A 16,296-nucleotide genomic window follows, 5' to 3' on the forward strand; every position below is an offset into this window, starting at 1 on the left:
AGATATATGATTGGCCACCTAGTAAGAGATTTTAATTTCAGCACATTCCTCCCAAACAGCTGGACTCTCCATTTACAATGAACTATCTTGAATGATCATCAAAAAGCAAGTATCCTGAATAAAGCTTCCAATAATAGAAATATAGCTAAGACACAGATCTTATTTTAAGCTCACAGTACTTATATTTCACCATTACCCACACTCAGAATTTTCCTTTCTTTCCAATTCAATTCTCCAACTTTTCCATGGTTTCCCTTCAATTTAGACTTCTTTACTGTACCTTAAAATCTGAATGGTATTCAATGTCATTTAATCCAAATGTTTAATTTTACACATGGCCATTGTGTGGGACACCTGCTGTGAGGCAAGGCGCCAGGGGCCAAGGGAGAACCATGTGGAAATCATGGCAAAATTATTCCATTCCTGCCTTAAAGACATTTTAAACATTTTTAGGAGATTATTGATAACACATACATATAATACAGCCAAGAGGATGAAAGCAAACTCCCTATCCAGAGCAAGAGCATTAAAGTGTCAATTCCAACTGTTGGAAATCTGCTTCAGTTGATAGGATTTCAGCTGATTTAGAGAACATATGCATTTCCACTACCAATAAGTAAAATGAAAGATTATGTTCTATGGATGGAATAGTGTTAATAGAAGTTTATAAAGAGTAAAGAATGTAAGTGTACCTTGGAACTTGATTTGGAGAATCAACTGAATGGAAATCACTGGAGCTTCCTGATGAAGGCTAAAAATACAGGTGTTTCTGACCTCTGAATGTGGTGAGATCCCGCCTCAACAAACAGAGCAACTTACTGTCTTGGGTAAGGAAGCACAGAGACAGAACATCTTAGACATGCCATGATAGTGACTTAGCAAACTCCTCAGTGAAACTTGGTTTTCTATTTTCCTATGTTCTGCCACTCTTAACACTTTGGGTTAAATCTCTTCATGTCAAAGTAGGCCCAGTCTCACCATCACATTGGGTGCCGCAGATCCTTTATACGAAGAGGCATTATATTGCTTCATTCCAGGGTCTCCTTTTGTCATATACTCACCCCAATCCAATTCCAGTAAGAGAAAATGGATTATCAAAATGCATAAGGATTTTACTCAAGTCACAACAGAAGTGGACATCCAAAGTCAGGAGCTTTGCCAACAAGAAAATGTGACACTGACTGGCCTTTGACTATGCACCTCATTGCTAAGTGCCATAGTGATTTCCTAAACCTTGTTCTGGAAAAAGGTAAATTAAATACCCATTCTTTCTGCTCAGAGGAATGACTTAGCCACAAAGGCTGAAGCAAACAGTAGTTGTTAGTTCCTCTAGGCCATGGCAGGTCTACAGTGATAGACAGCAACTTGGGAGAGGGTCCATAGCAGCTTCAAATCTTAATTGAATCATTCAGCTATCAAGTGCATAAGGAGAAAGGCTGGAGGGGGAGTTCAAGGGTGGTCTTTAGAGAAGTTTGGAGGTAGCCCTCTCTGCTTTTACTCAAGTGTTGACAGGTGTGGCTCATAACCTCAGTAACTAGTCTCGAGCACTCTTCTGGTCAAATCTTCCCAGAATGCATGTCTTCCATGTGCTGATGAGTGTTTCATCTCTGTATTTAAAGAATTTCCCAAATTAATTTAGTATTTTCTCAAGTACTTTGTTCCATAACATGATGTCAGAATCTGAAAACCTCAGTGAAGGTAATGTTTGTGTTGAGGTAACTGCTGTGCCCTGCGTCACAAGTGTGGATTCTGGGTACCCAAAGAAGCTTTCATAATTATATGTTGCTGCAGTGTCCTTTTAGTAAGGAAATGATAATGATGTTTTGTAAAACCACATCTTTTCTTTTTTATCCAGCCACTGTTTTTTACTTTATGATAAGAAAGAATTAAAGACAAAAACAAAATGAGTCACCCCATTGCACCTCTCCCCTTCCATTTCCCTTCCTGTTTTGCCCTGGGAAATCGAAGGCCGCTAGACTGATTAGCGTCTCAAATCAGCCTCAGGTCAAAGCACTGAAGAGATGTTTCGCCCTCTGTTTCACAAATACTTATTACAGACACTGGACGGGAAAGAAAAACACAAATCAGATACAGCCATTCAGTATTTCTAGGCAGCTATTAAGAATGATGAAATAAAAGCATATTTATTGGCAGGTGAAGAGATTTTCCATAAAGGAAAATACGTGGTCTAATAACTGTTTACTTTTCAGTGTATGGAAGTGTGTATGTGCGTGTATTCATGTATTACTTTCTTTATTATTCATATAGACAGGAAAATATACTGGGGATAGGGTACGTTGTATTAAAAAACAAAACTGAGTGGCTAGGCCATATTCTCTTCTAAAAGGCTGGTGTTCAGATGGCAAAGAGTGGAATGAATAGAAAGGAACTAGAGCTAAAAAAAAAATCTCCATATTACTTTCTTTTGCTAACACTAAGCCATGCAAGAAGAGTCTTGCCTCTAGTGTTACTGTTATTAAAAGGTGGTAATTTTAAAACCTAGGTGACCTTATTCAGTTGACATATGTTACCTCTGCAGGAGTATACATCATTGTCATAGAAGCATGTAGTGTTCTTCTAGAAGAGAATATATAAATAAAACACTGAAATGCAACATTATAAGGGGTGCTTCAGGAGAGACCTATACATAATAGACCTCACATAAAGACACTGTCTTTACCTCGATGTCCCTCCAAGGATCCTTTCCTTCTGCAATTTGGTTTTTTAACTGGCTTTAAAAAGCAGAATGCCTTAGAAGGGATAGTGTAAAGCACAAAGGAGCCCAACAATTCAATGGCCATCAAGTGGGAGAACCCATACAGGGCAGAGGGGGAAAAGCTGTAACTGCAGGCAAGGGTGAAATAATAGAAACAGAAGCAGGCCTCCTCCTAAACACAGTCTCAATTTCCTTTAACAAAATGCACATTTTTGCAGTTACAGAACAAAGGACACAGAAAAGTGTGTTTATAACCTGAAGCTAGATCCTCTGGACTAGTTATTTCAGAAGTCCATCAGAGTGACTCTCCAGGCTGGGATCCACCAAAAATATAAATTTTTCACCAGCCAAAGAGGAATTATGAGAAATGATCACAACAGAGTAGATTTTGTATCTAGCTATATTTAGGATTTTTACTCCCTGTGTCTGTCTGTGTTAACGAAACAAAAAGAAGATTAGTGATCTTCTCTTGGCATGCCTGATTTATTTTCCTTTCTCAGCCAGGAAATCTTAAACCCAGGAATCCATCAGACTGTAATTGTCTACTTTCACCAGTTACTCAAAATAGCCAGAAAAAGGAAACTACACAAAGGGAAAACACAGGAAAAGAGAATCAAATTCAGAGGAAATTCCAGTGGTCCAGGAGGTATGGACATGAAAAAAGGCAGCTAGCCTGATAACAAATAAAACCTTATTTCCAGCAATGTTGCAATAAATCTTTTTTTATTTTCTTTTTATTTTAAGAAGGGCTGAATATATCCTGCCTTTTCCATTTCCATGTCAAACTTCTACTTTGAGCTTTTGTAGTTTTGAAGACTGAAATGTCAGGTATATACACAAATCCCCTTCCTTTAAAAGATGTGTGGCTTAGCATAGCTGGCTACAAGGGGAAATTTTTACCAAAGATACATTTGTTATTAGAGTATGTTTAAAATAATTGTAATTTCGGGGGCTGGAGAGATGGCTCAGTGGTTAAGAGCATTGGCTGCTCTTCCAGAGGATGTGGGTTCAACTCACAGCACCCATATAGCAGTTTATAACTGTCTGTAACTCCAGTTTCTGGTGATCTGACACCTTCACACAGATACATATATATAAAACTGAGTGCATGTGAAATTAAAATTAATTAATTAAAAGTAAATGTAATTTTGAAAACTCTGAGAATTCCTGGTAACACTGAGTCCCTGAATCTCAAAAAAATAACATGTCAGGAAAACACTGAGGAATTTGCCTCCTCACCCACCCCCATTGTATAATACTAAAATGTATTACTGTTTGTAAATGAACACACTTTTTAATTTAAAAACAAAATTATTAAAAGAAATATTCACTACCACCACCACCCCCTTTTTTTTCCTAAATGCCAAAAAGCTTCTCTAGATAGCTCCTATTGACAGCTTTAATGAAAAAGAAATGGAGTTCATGTCCTGGCTTGTGGAATATGAAGGCACTGCAGAATAGTGCTGGAAATCTCATTTAAGAGCTCACTTTTCTTTTGTTTCTTCTCTTTTCTAGTTCCACAGAACTTGTTCCTGAATGTTTTGAATGGTTAATTCTGTCCTTGGCTGTGAACTACATCCACAAGGGTTGTTACCTAGACTTCTTTTGATATGATATCCCTAACTAACTAGAAACTTGGTTCTGGACTTGTGGACTCCATGAGGCTGGTTGCCTAGTCTTCTCTTGATATCCCTGCAGAGAACCCTGCTGTTCTGTGTTTGTGGACTCCATGAGAGTGGCTACCTTGGCCTTCACTTGGTATCCCTGGAGGGCACTGTGTCCACACCCTCATTTGTTTGCCTGCTTCTCCTTCCTTCACAGAGTAATAAAAAAAAAATGATCTTTGCTCCATAATCCTCCACCTCAATTTATAGAACAAGGCGTCCCATTAGTGGTTTTAATATTTATTCTGTCAATCAATTGTGTTTTGGCAAGGTATCTCAAATTAAACATCATAAATTTATATTTCATTTCAACTTATTGCTATATACATGGAAATATCCTTTTCATATTTTCTTCTCTGTGTTATTCAACAATAAAAATTAAATCCGTCTGCTTCTAGCATATGATCACACATATTTAGAGACAAGAATAAAAACATACTGCAGGGGTGGCGGCACACATGAAAAATCCCCACAGGCAGAGGCAGGGGGATCACTTTAAGCTAGCCTGGTCTACATACATAATGAGTTCTAAGCCAGGCAAAACTACACAGTGAGACACTGCCTCAAATACAGACAAAAATAGAAATCAGAAATAGAGTAAAGGTAGAGCTACACCTTTCCTTTTGCTCCTTTGTTCCAGTCCCCAGTCTCACCCCTGGCTCTGTAGCAGAAAACCTGCTGTACTTTCCCTTTCCTCTTTGACTCCAACCAGAATGAAGGCCAAAGATCTACAACCTTCCTTCCCCAGCCTCACCCCACTATCCCAGCCTCCGACACCAGCAGGCACTCCCTTTGAACACACCAGCTGAGCAGGCCAGGAAAACAGGCAACACACAGCCATCACACTCACTGAAAAATCCAAAGAGGAAACAGAAACTAAGGAATAATGACACCTAACAAAGACAAATCCAAAAATCAGTACCTAGACCTATAATCATCCCAATCCCAGATGCCTAGACACTAGCAAAAACACAATAACAGTCAGGGCAGTATGTCTCCACTAGAGCCCAACTATCCTACTGCAGAAGTCCCTGAATACTCCAACATAGCTGAAGCACAAGAAAAAGACCTTAAAACAAACTTTACAATGTGCTTTTAAGCTGCTAATATAAGATCTCTCCTGTTTGTTTAGGTAAATACTTAATGCTATGAGCCAGCCTCTTAGGATAGCATACTGTGTGTGCCCAAACTGATAAGACACAATGAAAGCTCTAGAACAAAAAGAAGTAAGCAAACCCAACAAGAGTAGACTGCAAGAATCAAATTTTTAATAACTGGGGGCTGAAATAAATTAAATAAAAGCAAAGAGAACAATATCAAGAAACAATAAACAAAGATTTGACTCTTTGAGAAAATCCACAAGCTAAACAAATCCTTACCCAAACTAACTAAAAGACTGAAAAAGAACATCCAAATTAACAAAAATCAGGAATGAAAAGAGGGACATAACAGACACTAAGGAAATCTAGAGACTCATAAGGTCACACTTTAAAAACATGTGCTCCACCATGTTTGGAAAATCTAAAAGAAATAGGTAATTTTCTCAATAGGTACTACTTAACAAAGTTAATAAAAATCAAAAGAAAAACTTAAATATATCTATAATTCCCAGTGAAATAGAAGCAGTTATTAAAAGTTTCCCAGCCCCCCCCCCAAAAAAGCCCAGGGTCAGATGGTTTTAGCACAGAATTCTACCAGACTTTCAAAGAAGAGTTAACACCCATACTTCAATTAGTTCATAAAATAGAAACAAAAGGAACACTATCCAATTGATTTTATGAGGCCACAATCTGCCTGATACCTAAAGCACAAAAAAAATAACAAATAAAGAAAATTACAGACCAATTTCCTTTATGAACATAGATAAAAAAATACTAAATAAAATACTTGCAAACTGAATCCAAGAGCACAACAAAAAATATTATCCACCATGATCAACTAGGCTTCATCCCAGAGATGCAGTGATGGCTCAATATACAAAAATAAATAAATGTAATCTATGATATAAACAAATTGAAAGAAAAATACTCATAATCATCTCATAAATACAGAAAAGGTCTTTGACAAAATCCAACATCCTTTTATGATAAAAGTACTGGAATTATTAGGGGTACAAGAGACATGCCTAAACATAATAAAGGGAGAGTACAGCAAGCCAATAGCCAACATCAAATTAAACAGAGAGACCCAAGGTAGTTCCACTAAACTCAGGAACAAGACAAGTCTGTACATATCTATTCAATATAGTACTTGAAGTCTTAGCTAGAGCAATGTGGCAACTGAAGGAGATCAAAGGGATAAAATTTTGAAAAGAACAAGTCTAAATATTGTTATTTGCAGATTATATAATAGTACATGTAAGTGACTCTAAAAATTCTATCAGAGACCTCCTGCTGCTTCTGACCATGAAGGCTGGTCTTCTCCCTCCCCTCTTTAAGATCCCTTTCCCTAATTTAAAAAAAAAAAAACTCTTTCTCTCATGCTGCTTTTCTAAAATTACAATAACAATAGCATCAAATAATACAAAATGTCTTAGGATAAATCTAACTAAGCTCATTCTTCGTCTTTGAAGAAAGAAATTGAAGAAGATGAAAATATCTCCCATGCACATGGATCGATAGGATTAACATAGTAAAAATGACCATCTTACCTAAAGCAACCTACAGACTGAATGTAATCCCGTCAAAATTCCAACACAATTCTTCACTTACGTTGAAATAACAAGTTTCAACTTCATATGGGAAAAAAAACGGAATAACTGAAAATATCCTGAACAATGAAAAGTTGTACTACACAGAGGTACAATACAAGGACTGCATGGTATTGGCATAAAAAAAAAACATGTTGATCAATAGGGATGAATTAAAGATGAGGACATAAACACATATGGACACCTGATTTAAGAAATAAAAAGCCAGAAATACACACTGGGGGTGGGGGAAGCATCTTAAACAAAAGGTGCTGGTCCAACTGGGTGCCTGCATGTAGAAGAATGAAATGTATGATCCTGTATAAACTCAAGTCCAAGTGGAGCAAAGACCTCAACATAACACCAGATATACTGAACCTAATAGAAAAGGAAATGGGGGATAGCCTTGAGTCCATTGGCACAAGAGACAACTTCCTGAACACCAATCACGCAGGCACTAAGATCAACACTTAATAAATAGGACCTCACGAAACTGAAAAGTTCTGTAAGGCAAAGGACACTGTCAACAGGACAGAATGGCAACCTACAGAATGGGAAAAGATCTTCACCATCCCCATGTCTGATAGAGCGCTGATTTCCAAAATACATAAAGAACTTAAGAAACTAGACATCAAAAAGCCAAACAATCCAATTTAAAGATGGAGTACATACATAAACTGAGAACTCTCAATAGAAAAAAATGAAAATGACTGAGAAACAAATGTTCAACATCCTTAAACATCAGGAAAATCTGAATCAAAACTACTTTAAGATTCCATCTTACACCTGTCAAAATGGCTAATATCAATAACACACATGACTGTTCTTGCTGGTGAGGATGTGGGATAAGGAACACTCATCCATTGCAGGTGAGAGTGCACATGTGTACAGCTACTATGGAGATCACTGTGGCAGCACACATAATTAATCTTAGCACTGAGGATGCAGATCTCTGGTCTACAGAGGTCTACAGAGGGAACTGATTTATTTCAAGACACAGCTATACACTACTTTGGGGGATATACCCAAAGGATGTTCCATCCTACTACAAAGTTACTTTTTCAATCATGTCCATTGCTTCTTTATTCATAATAGCCAAAAACAAGAAACAATCTAGATGTCCCTCAACAGAAGAATGGATAAAGAAAATGTGGTACAATTACACAATGGCATTATTCAGTTGTTTAAAAAAAATGACAGGAAATTTACAGACACATAGATGGAAACAGAAAAAAATCATCCTTTGTGAGGTAACTCAGACCCAGAAAGATAAATATGGTATCTATTTACTTATATATTGTGAGGGCTATTCTTAGTTGCCAACCTGACTATATCTGAAATGAACTACAATCCAGAAATGGAGGGTATACTTATGAAGCAGATCTTTTTAAATTAATTTTTTATTTGTTTTACATAACAACCACAGTTCCTTCTCACTCCTCTATTCTCCTCCCATTCCCTTTCCCTACCTCCCGTTTATTCCCCTCCCCATACATTCCTTAGAAAGGATAAGGCCCCCCTTGGGAATCAACAAAACATGGCATATCAAGTTGAGGCAGGACCAACCCCTCCCCTCCCCAGCTGCTTCTGCATCAAGACTGAGTAAGGTAGTCCTAATAAGGTCTCTAATAATGGGTATACGGAATCTCAAATAGTCATCTCTTGTTACCAAATGAGGCTTCCGGGAGTGGGACTGAGTTGCATTCAATTGAGTTGCTGGCCAAAAGGGTCACATGAAAATCACCTGGCATGAGGCCCATTGCTGAGGACAATGCCCACACAACCCCTTGAACATGGAAAAGTTGAACAGTGCTTACATGGAGCCTTTACCTCTACATTGTAGTCTCTTTGGTTCAGGAAGTTACTCTGCAGACTACCAAAAGAGAAATGTGGGCACTAACTTAGCCACAAAACATTTGACCTACAATCTGTCCTGCCTGTAAGATATGCTGGGACAATGGTGCCACAGAACTTGTGGGAATAGTCAACCAATGTCTGATTTGACTTAAGGCCCACTCCACAAAAAGGAAACCGTACCTAACACTGGGTGACTAAGAGCCAGAGACCAGATAGCCTAGAGACAAAGAGTAAAACCAAACACTACTGCTCTTTTAAAAAGAACATATTAATAAAGTGCCTCTTAATGATATTCTGCTACACTCATAGATTAGTGCCTTATTCAGTCATCATCAGAGAGGCTTCCTCTGGCAGCAGATGGGAACAGAGACAGAGATCCACAGCCAGGCATTATGCCATGTGAAAACAGTCTAAAATGGATGTCTCATTTAAATCCCTCCCGTCAGAGCTCAGGAAACCCCACCGGACAGGAGGTGGGGGGAAAAAAAAAAAAACCTGGGGATATAGAGAACACCAGAAGAGCAAGGCCCTGTGAGCAACTGAGCAAGGTACATATGAGCTCACAGAAACTGATGCAGCAAACACAAGGTCTACGTGGGTCTGCATCAGGTCCTCTGCATATACATTATAGCTTCTATTTTTATGGGACTCCTGACGTGGATGAGCAGGTCTCTGGTCCTTATGTGTGCTCTCAGGACTCTTTTCCTTCTGTGGAGTTGTCTTGTCCAACTTCAAAACGATCGTTTTTGCTTCATCTTATTATATTTTATTTTGTCATGTTTGGTTATCTCTTAGAAGCATGTTCTTTTCTAAAGACAGTAGATCCAGAAGGAATAGGAGGCCGGGCGAAATTGGGAGGAATAGAGGGAGGGGAAACTCTAAACAGGATATATTATGTGATAAAACACTCTATTTTCAATAAAGAAAAGATTCAAAGCATATGCCAAATATTTTTATAAAGTCTACATGTTGTTCCAATGTTGTACCTATTTAAGCAAATACCAAAAATATATAAAAAAAATAAATTAAAGATAGAAAAATAGAAGTCAAAAAAGTAGTTTTGAAGACAGGATTCCTTCCTACATTAGTCTCTTGATGCTATTCCCCATGAGTTCCTCTTTCTCTGTGTTTCCCCTAACTGCAAGTAATTTTCAAAAGTCTCACTGCATTTCTTCTGTTCCCATTCTAACCAGTTTTTAATAAGTCATTTCTTTTAATCACAAGCCTGCATTGATAGATTACTCAAAACCCATTTCTGCAGCCCAAAACCTCCTTTTTTTACTCAGAACTTCTACATCCAATAATTTATGAGGCTTTTAATTTATTTTTCTTTATTTTATGTGCATTGATGTCGTCGTACCATGGGTGTTGGGTCCCCTGGAACTGAAATTACAGACAGTTGTGAGCTGCCATGTGGGTGCTGGGAGTTGAACCTGAGTCCTCTTGAAGAGCAGTCAGTGCTCCTAACCACTGAACGATTTGTCCAGCCCCCTTACTGAGGATTTTTAACTAACAAGCCCTAAGTACTCTGAATTTAATCTTCCCATATTTCCTAAATCTTTTTTTTTTTTTTTTTTTTACTGTTGGGAATTGAACCCAAGGCCTTGCATATACTATACCCTTCAACGTGTCACTATATCCTTGCTGATTTGAATGCTACCACCACCCAACCTGCTGTCTAAATCAAATGTTTATGCATTCTCTGGTGGTATACCTGTGTGTGTGTGTGTGTGTGTGTGTGTGTGTGTGTGTGTGTGTACTCACAACCTTTAAAAATATATATTTTATTCTTTATAATATATCTTCACTTGATTAAATTTTCAGCTAACCCCTCTACTTTAGTTACATAATAAACTTAATTGCTTCTGTGCCTTGAATTGTGTTTCCTAAGAAGTCCTCCCTGTGTGTCCACCCGCAGGGCAGTTCTTCCTTTCACACTGTTCCTCATCCTTCCACGTAGGACTCACTGTGCTTCCCTGAAGTATTTCAGAAACAAAAAGAAGAAGACACCTAATAATAAACAATTTAATGACATTTCAAAGCTGATGTTAAATAAACACTATGTATTACCTAAATTATCTAGGCTGCTTCTTTATTTTAAAACAACATAAAACAATTGGATATGATTGTGTAACAGGATTACCTATCTGGCAAGACTACAATAAGGTCCTTTTGGTTTAGACATCTGTTTGTATCACCATGTGGGAGACTTTGTGGGGAACAGAAGAATCTGTAGAAAAGTAACTGAAAAAACTTTTTTATGAATATTTTTATTAGTTTATTTTTTTTACATTCCAATCCTAGTTCCCCCCTACTTGCCCTCCACCACCTCTCATCTACTCCTCAGAGAGGGAAAGGCCTCCCCTAGAAAGTCTACTAAGTCTGTCCCATCATCTCTGTGTGGCAGGACCAAGGCCCCTCCCTACACACCCCTGTGTCTAGGCTGAGCAAGGCATCTCTCCATATAGAATGGGCTCCACTAAGTCAGTCTGTGCATTAGAGTTAGATCTTGGACCCGCTGCCAGTGGCCTCAGATATGGCCCCAGCTGCACCACTGTCACCTATATTAAGGAGGTCTAGTTTGACTTTATGCAGGTAACTGAACAAACTTTAACAAACGCTAAATAGACAAAAATTTACAGCATGTATAAGAATGTAAATAGCTATATTCTGCCTTTAATTTCCCAGCAGGGTCTCTAGAACAAATAATGAAATATATATATATATATATTTCTTATCTTACGTATTGTTCCCAGATCCCACACACACATCCCATCCCCCATCCACTTTCCCAGGAAGGGTGAGGCCTTCCAGGAGGGATCATCAAAATCTGTCAAGTCATTTGGAGAAGGGCGAAGGGCCTAGGCCCTCCCCAGTGTCTCTAGGCTAAGGGAGTAACCCTCTGTGGGTGATGGAAACAGGAGTTTTTAATTCAGTAAAGCACAGCAAGACAGTGGGTAAGCAAGCCAGGTGCTGCTGTTGCATTGGCTGACAAAGATAGCAGGAGACCTTAATTGGTGGCTGGTCACTTACACATTCAGCTAAGAAGGGTGATATGAAGTAAAGGCTTTTGCTGGGGAAACAATGAAGTATCTTTAAAGGGGTAATTTAAAATTGTATTTTGTCAGGAAGTAGAAGCAGAAAAAAAAAAAAAAAACAGGAACTTTTCAGCTTCTTTTTGCAGAGAGACAAAGTCTGCACAGTTTGAACTGTGGAGGAGCCATACCCACTGGAACACTCTGGTCATGCCATCAGCTACAGCTTTGTAAAAGAATTTGAATACAGATTATGGGACAATGACAGAGCATTTTTATTCTTTCTTAAGAGTTTAGTTTGTTCTTAAAAAATACACTTGAGGCTTTTCTTCTTTTTATGGGTGGTTGGAGAGTGATATTAAATTAAATATTTGTTAAGCAATTGTAAGAATAAAGAAACCCAAGGCTCACATTACGTGGAAAGCCTTAAATGGGATCAACCATCAATGTCTGGTCTGCCGGGCAAGGTTCTGAGGGACCATGGTCTCTGTCTTTCACAACCAAGCTGACACCTTCTGCATTAGTATACAAAATGTCACTCTGAAAGGACTAATTGAGAAGCTAAGTAGATGACTCAGTGAATAAGGGCACTTGCTATGAAAAGAAGAAAGCCTAAGTTCAGATCCCCAGTACCTATTTAAAAGTTGGGCATGGCCATACTTACCTGTTACCCCAACTTTTCTGAGTGGAGATAGGTAGGTCCTGGGGGCTCATTAGCCAATTAACCTGGCAAAACAATGAGCCTCTGATTCAATGAGAGGCCCTTTCCCCAGTAATATTAGTAATGATGACAACAATATATAGATCAACAGAAGAACACACCAGCATCTTCCTCTAGCCATTCTATGTCCCACCATGGGCACTGCCATATGCCCACATGTGCATATATCCAGGGAGAGAGAGAGAGAGAAAGAGGGGGAGAAAAAGGGGGAGGGAGAAGGACAGAAAGAGAGCTAGTGCAAGATACTGCTGAGAAGACTATGAATCCCAGAGGGAGTACAGGAGTAGGTATTACTATGAAAATTAGTGCATGAGGAAGCAGGGGAAATCGTAGAAACAATGCTGTCACAAGAGACCAGGTCTGAAACAAGGGGAAAGCATCGGTGGCAACCATGAAGTAACTGACTTCCAGGATACTTCACATCTTCCACGATTTTCTTTTGAATTATGCAGAAAAGTCACACTTAGGAGTGTTTTCTTCTCCTGCTATGTTGCAATTCCCATGGGTCACTACAACCAATCAGATAAACTCTAATATGAACTTCAGTCTTCTATGCAGCTAATATAGAGGACAAAGCTGGGCAGTGGTGCATTCTACCTTCTCCTGTTTCTGATAGTCACAGGAACAGGGTTGTTATCTTGCAAGGGACCTGGGTTAGGACTTAGCAACGGGCATATTTAGTTGACAGTGGAGCATCGGATAGGGAGAGAGCAGGAGCTCTGTTGCTATAAAGAGAAGCTAAGAACAGCTATTGACTATCTTATTTTTTGGCATAACACAGTCCCATGAGAAGATTTTCAGGGAGAAACAAAACAGCACATGAGTACTAAGAGTTATTGTAAATCAAGTATAATATGACATCCATCCCAGGCCCTGCTCACTAACAGTCTGTTGATGCCAAGCAATTTGGACAAGGGATAAAGTCTGGGTACAGTGTATTCTGTCTGCCCCAAACAGTTCTGTCATGTTTTCGCAGGACTGGGATATTTAAATATTTCTTCAAGACCCTGCAAAAATAGGCCTTTGCTTATTGGCCCTGGGAGTGACTGTAAGGTCCCGAGTTCTTCCTCTCTGGAGTTAACCTCACTCACTGTGTTGTCTTGGATAGCTGCCTCCTCTAAGAAAGATTAATATTCTTGGTCCAGCCACTTTGTTCTCTTATTTGTTCTGACAATCAAAACATTTTAAAGGTTCTCTAGCCAAAGAGATTATTACTGCCTGGAAACCATAATGAAAATAGATCTGACATTTGGGCAGAGCCTTAAAAAGCAGCAGTCGTAGTGAATGCCACTGCGCCCCTGCAGTTCTGAGGCTCAAACCGCATTTCCATGTCTACCAAGGAGGTGCAACTGAGCCGCTGCTCAGGGCCTATGTGCAGTTGAGAGAGCACATTTATGGCCTCCTCCTCACCCCAAGCAGCCTGCCTCTGTTTGGGATGACTCCCAGAGCCATGCTGTCTGGGAAGGTTCTGTGACATGAGCTGAGCTCCCAGCTGCAATGGCACCGCAGATCAGTTTTTCCTTCTGATCCATTCTGCCTCCTCCCTCTGTTATGAATCAGCATCTTATCCATCTCAGAGTTACCTTCACAGAGAGACTAATCATATCTGATGGTTGTGTTAGGTCTTCTCACTGTGGAAACTGAAAATAATAGCTGAAAATGGATCATGCCCCTTGTGTCAAAACAGTCTAACTCACGATTATCTAAATCTTGATCTTAATTAGCAGTCACTTCGCAATTATAAATTTGTATTTAACAATGCATAGTTTAATAATGAGTTTACAGGGGAAATGTAAAATTAATACAAGGTTTTATCCAAGATTGCCCGAAGTACAGGTTTTACCCTGATTCACTGTTTATCCAGTCTTGTTTCTTGTTCTCTAATTTTGGAATAACAGTTTTGGAAGTTTTAATTTAAATGTTTTTATTGATGATCCACCTCTGTTCTTAGTTCCATAACTAGATTTGATATTAAATGTCAAGGCACTCCTTAAAAATCTCAGGAAAAGATTCGAGTTGACCTATGTTTTTGTCTGCCTAAACCCTCCTACTTTAGAAAACGCGATGAATGGTCAGACCTGACTGCTCTGACTCCACCCTCAGCAGAGATTCAGGCTGGCCAACAGGGGCATATCATCTCCTTGGTATGGTGACTGGTCAGAAGAGAGTTGGTGACCTAAATGGCACCATTCTGAGTCTTCACCAGGAGGAAAGAGGTAGCCCTCTGGAGCCGCTGAGGAATAACCTCTCCACTGTGTGCCCGGAGTTTCCAGGCTGAAGCCATGCTGGAGAGAAACACGACTAAAGCCGGAAGTAACCTAATGTGGGCGTTCGGAGGTATTTGACTGCCCTGTGTCACTCTGATTGTTTTAATAAAAAACTAAACAGCCAATAGCTAAGCAGGATTCCCAGGCACAGACAACCCTGGTAAAAAGAAGAAGGAGCTTCGAAGAGACACAGGAAGAAGCAGGAAAGCAAAATGGACAGGGTGGAGGCGAGGTAAAAGGGCACATAGGTTAATAGAAATGGGTTAATTTAAGTTATAAGAACTAGATAAAAACAAGCCCAAGCTACCAGCCTAGCTTTCATATATTTCCTAATAAATCTCCATGTCTTTGTTGGGAGCCAATGGTCCTGACTAAAAAGTCCGACTACAGTGTGGAGACAGCCTAGTGCCAGTCAAAGGCCCAGCCTACCCTTTGGATTTCCCCAAATATAAACATCAGTAAATTCTATCTTATTTAACTCCTGTGAGTTGCATTTCTAGAGCATGAAAAGAGGCCTGGGTCCGAGCTCCATCACCACCTGAGGGCTCGCACTGTGCCTCTGAGAACTTGGGTTCCAGTGTCTCCCTTCTAAGGATGAAGGCAAGAACCACTCTGTTCCATGCTCAAGGAAACTTTCTCCAATCATTTCCCATCCCTCTAGAGTTATTTTTCTATAAGTTCCCAAAACTGCTGCTTTCTACTCAGCGATGCTCAAAACACTACTGTCAATTTCCTTGCAAATGCCACCTCCTGCTTCCTGACATAAACCAGTTTCTTGTCCTGAGATCTGAGTCCTGGTGTGTTCCATTTCTCTGACTATCATTTGCCTGCGTGAAGCTGCATTTTCAACTTGAAAGTTCAACCTAAGGAGATGGTTTTCCCCAATGGCAATTTTCTCAAACTGCTGACACGCTGCTTAGGAAAAAAGTAGCCTGTATATTGCTAAATTTGCAGACCCATCTGTTGAGGCAACAAATATCACATGCTTCACTACAATACTAAAGGGAAGTTAGTGTTAGGACAGTTCATTGTGGAAGCCTGCCATTTAAGGGCACAACAAACAGGCTTCCTAAAGTCTTTAGCATGGTATCTGAATTCCATTTTAAATGCGGGAATCACCATGACAAGGTCAGCTCATCAACACATGACTTTTCTAGCTCTAGAGTAAAACTATTCTGCAATTGACAGGCTTTGATTATAAAGCTAATTTGATTCTCAAGCCATCTGCTACCTGCTGACATGCTCACGGGTGTTCACGTGGAGTGAGTGAGGAATCTAAAATAGATCACACACAGTCGTATCTCTCCAGTAGTCCCTGGAGAAGCATTGCAACTTATATAAGGCATG

Source organism: Phodopus roborovskii, unplaced genomic scaffold, assembly GCF_943737965.1.
Source record: "Phodopus roborovskii unplaced genomic scaffold, PHOROB, whole genome shotgun sequence".
NCBI lineage: Eukaryota > Metazoa > Chordata > Mammalia > Rodentia > Cricetidae > Phodopus > Phodopus roborovskii.